The sequence below is a fragment of the Arachis ipaensis genome, chromosome B10 (genome assembly GCF_059453495.1).
Source record: "Arachis ipaensis isolate K30076 ecotype BB chromosome B10, ASM5945349v1, whole genome shotgun sequence".
NCBI lineage: Eukaryota > Viridiplantae > Streptophyta > Magnoliopsida > Fabales > Fabaceae > Arachis > Arachis ipaensis.
Genome location: NC_142435.1, coordinates 19,082,714 through 19,087,599, shown reverse-complemented (window position 1 = coordinate 19,087,599; position 4,886 = coordinate 19,082,714).

Here is a 4,886-nt window from a genome sequence, read left to right as displayed (position 1 = left end):
AGCTGAGATATTTCCGGATGAGCAATTGTTCCTCATTCAGCAGGCTCCATGGTTTGCAGACATTGCAAATTATAAGACCATGAATTTTATTCCAAGGGAGTACAGTAGGCAACAAGTGAAGAAGCTATTGACTGATGCAAAGTACTACATTTGGGAGGAACCATACCTTTTTAAAAGGTATTCAGATGGAATTATCTGGAGGTGTGTCCCAGATGAAGAAAAACAGCAGATTCTTTGGCACTGTCATGGTTCTGAGTATGGAGGCCACTTTGGTGGTGAAAGGACAGCTACAAAAGTCCTACAGAGCGGGTTTTACTGGCCGACTCTCTTCAGAGACTCAAGAGTATTTGTAAAGCACTGTGACAGATGTGAAAAAGCAACGAATCTCCCTACCAACCAGGAAATGCCACAACAGGGGATTCTTGAGGTTGAGTTGTTTGATGTGTGGGGTATTGATTTCATGGGACCTTTTCCACCCTCACATTCAAACAACTATATTCTAGTGGCAGTTGATTATGTGTCCAAGTGGGTGGAAGCTGTAGCTCTACCCACCAATGATGCCAAGGTGGTAATGAGCTTTCTTCAGAGGTATATCTTTAGCCGGTTTGGCGTCCCAAGGACACTCATTAGTGATGGAGGAAGTCACTTCTGTAACAGACAGTTGGACTCTCTTCTGCATAGATATGGAGTCCGTCATAAGGTGGCAACCCCCTATCACCCTCAGACAAGTGGACAGGTTGAAGTTTCCAACAGGGAGCTTAAGAGGATTCTGGAGAAGACCGTCAGTGTTTCAAGAAAGGACTGGTCTAGGAAGCTTGATGATGCTCTCTGGGCATACCGGACAGCATACAAGACTCCAATTGGCATGTCCCCATATTAGTTGGTCTATGACAAAGCCTGTCATTTGCCAATGGAGCTGGAGCACAAGGCTTATTGGGCAATCAGGTACCTGAATCTTGATTCAGAAGCTGCAGGAATTAAGCGGATGCTTCAGTTGAATGAGCTTGATGAATTCAGATATTCAGCCTATGAGAATGCCAAGCTCTATAAGGAGAGAACCAAGCTACTGCATGATAAGAAGATTGCCATCAGAGTCTTTGAGCCAGGACAAAGAGTGCTTCTGTATAATTCAAGGCTCAATCTCTTTCCCGGGAAGCTGAAATCTCGGTGGTCAGGACCGTTTGTGGTTACCAGAGCCTCGCCATATGGTCATGTGGAAATACAGGAAGAAAATTCTGACAGAAAATTTACAGTGAATGGCCAGAGGTTGAAGCACTATCTTGGAGGCGAGATTGACCGCCAGAGGTCCACTCATCTGCTGAACTAGCAGAACTGACCGTCAAGCTAGTGACGTTAAAGAAGCGCTTGTCGGGAAGCAACCCGATAATTTCGTATCCTTCACCATTTTTCGTAGTAGTTTTTCTTAGTTATTTTGTTTTTATTGAGTTCTTACTAATTCTCTGATCATGCAGCTATGTTCTTCCAGGAACCGACCACCTCAAGCTAGAAAAAAAAATAAAAAAATAATAATGCTACGCGACGCAACCGCATCAGCGACGCGTCCGCGTCGCAAGGGGAGAAGAGAAAAATAAAAACGAACAGAGAGTCACGCTGGAGCGTGGCTGGAGGCGTGCCAATGGCACAATTCGTCCCATGCGACCGCGTCGCCGACGCGTCCGCGTCGTATGGGCGTAATGGCCTCCCACGCGACCGCATGACCCACGAGGCCGCGTGCCCTGATTTTCGACGTAAAACGGGTGCACAGCTGAAAGTTGTGCTAGAGTGGTGTTGGACTGGCGCTGGACGCGCAATTCTCTTCACGCGACCGCATGCCCCACACGGCCGCGTCGTACTCCATTAACTGCCCACCCGCGCGATCGCATGCCCCATGCGATCGCGTCACCCCAATTTTGGCAATTATATCAATTTGAACAGAGAGTTGTGCTGGCGCGAGGCTGCACTCGCGCCAGAAGCACAAACTGAGTCACGCGACCGCGTGACCGACGCGATCGCGTCAATCCGTATAAGAGCAATACGCGCGACCGCGTGCCTCACGCGGCCACGTCGCTTGCGCCGCCCAGTTTTCTTTCTCTCTCTCCCAATCCTACTTCTCTCTTATTCTCTTATCCTTTTATTTTTTTTCTTTCATTTTAATATTTGTCTTTTCTATTTTCAGTTCTTCTTTGCTTGAGGACAAGCAAACCCTTAAGTTTGGTGTTGACGCTGCGCTTACAGGTTTTCTAGTACAAAAGGGAGGCGAATCATCTTCGCGAAGGAACACAACCTGAAGAATAAAGCAACCGCTAGGATAATTAAGGTGGTTGAGTTCCTTTCATTTTTTATTCCTCCCCTCTTTTTCTATGTTATGTTCCGGTTTCCTGTTATTTTGCTTTGTTTGTTGCATGATCCTTTATTAGTTAGAATCCTAGGACTAGTTTAGTTTTTCTATTGCTTTAATTCTGAAAAGATGTCTCATGTATTATTCACTGAGCTTAAATCCAAAAAAAAAAAAATATAGGAGTGATATATTGCATGAGAAAGTGGGTCTATATTGAATAATAGTCTTATTTACTTAAATGTGGTGGTATTTTCTGTGATTCTGAATGCATGACATGAACAGTGCATATTTTTTTATAGTGAAGTTTATGAATGTTAAAATTGTTGGCTCTTGAAAGAATGATGACAAAGAGAAATGTTATTGATAATCTGAAAAATCATAAAATTGATTCTTGAAGCAAGAAAAAACAGTGAAAAACACAAAGCTTGCGAAAAAAATATAAAAAAAAGAAGCAAGCAGAAAAAGCCAATAACCCTTTAACATAAAAGGCAAAGGGTAAAAAGGATCCAAGACTTTGAGCATTAATGGATAGGAGGGCCCAAGGGAATAAAATCCTGGCCTAAGCGGCTAAATCAAGCTGTCCCTAACCATGTGCTTGTGGCATGAAGGTGTCAAGTGAAAAGCTTGAGACTGAGCGGTTAAAGTCGTGATCCAAAGCAAAAAGAGTGTGCTTAAGAGCTCTGGGCACCTCTAACTGGGGACTCTAGCAAAGCTGAGTCACAATCTGAAAAGGTTCACTCAGTTATGTGTCTGTGGCATTTATGTATCCGGTGGTAATACTGGAAAACAAAATGCTTAGGGTCACAACCAAGACTCATAAAGTAGTTGTGTTCAAGAATCAACATACTGAACTAGGAGAGTCAATAACACTATCTGAATTCTGAGTTCCTATGGATGCCAATCATTCTGAACTTCAAAGGATGAAGTAAGATGCCAAAACTGTTCAGGATTGCAGTTGTAAACCCCACTATAAGAGAAGACATGGGCTTAATTGAACTCTCATTCTCATGCAAATTCACATCCTAAGCTTATATTAGTTTTGGTTGCTTGAGGACAAGCAACAGTTTAAGTTTGGTGTTGTGATGCGTGAGCATCTTGTCTATCTTTTCCTAGTGAATTTGTATCTAATTTGTTGAATTTAATTAAGAATTTATTATATTTTAGCCACTATGGATGCTATTTTGAGTTTTGTGCAATTTTATTTATTTTAGGTAGCATTTGGCAGAATTTGATGGAGTTTCTGCAGAGAAAGAGAAGAAGCCAAGGAGATGACCAGCGAATACCGACGCGGACGCATGGCTCACGCGACCGTGTGAAATGGAGGAAATCGCAATGACGCGATCGCGTGCCTGACGCGATCGCGTGGACTGGAATCTGCACAAATGACGTGAACGCATGGACGACGCAGACGCGTCACATGCGCCACGTGCAGAAAATGTAGAAAAACGCTGGGGGCGATTTCTGGGCTGTTTTGACCCAGTTCTTAGCCCAGAAATCACAGATTAGAAGCTGCAGAATGGAAAAATCAAGTGGTCCCACCCATCAGCTGAAGACTTGTTAATTAATTCAAATTTAAATTCAAATCTTATTTTAGGAAAAGATATTATTTTAATTTTAATTTTTAGATATTTGATTATTAGGATTAGTTATAAAAGGAATCCCAATAGGGTGGTTCCAGGAGGGAGGTTCCACAACATTATTTTATACAAATTTACATTTCATATTCCATGAGCAACTAATCCTCCATTGTTAAGGTTAGGAGCTCTGTCTCTTGTATGGATTGATAATATTATTTTTCTATTTTAATTCATGTTTTGATTTATATTTCAATAATTGTTTTCGTTCTTTATTTTATGAATTTGGGTGGAACGGAAGTATGACCCATGTTCTATTTGAGTTCTTATAAAACTTGGAAAAGCTCTTTACTTGAACAATAGCTTGAAAACATATTATCCTAAATTTCTAATTGTTTGTATTTAACGGGATACGTGACATATAATCCCCTTATTTTTGGATAATTAGGATTCTTGTGGCATATAAACTGGAATTTAATCATCACCCTCTAATTGGAATCAATTGACCAAGGAATTGGCAATTGAGGAATTTTAGAGGAGACTAGGAAGGTCTAAGGAATTAGGGTCTAGTCACAAATAGTTTGCCATGAATTAAATCTTGCATGATTAAAATAGTTAATAAGAAAAGTCAATCAGGAAAATAGACAACTCTGAAGCCTTAACTGTCTTCTCCATATATTATTCCCATCTCAATTACTTGCCCTTCTTCAATATTTTTGATATTGTTTAATGTCTTTTATATTGCATCTCAACACCAATTTTTGTTTGTCTAACTAAGCCTATCAAACGCTATTGTTGCTTAATCCATCAATCCTCGTGGGATCGACCCTTACTCACGTAAGGTATTACTTGGTACGACCCGGTGTACTTGCCAGTAAGTAAGTGTGGTTGTAAAAATACTGCATCACACCCTTAAGACGAGGCTCGTTGGTTTCTAGTGTTACCATGGCCTTTATGAATTTGGTCTGATCTTT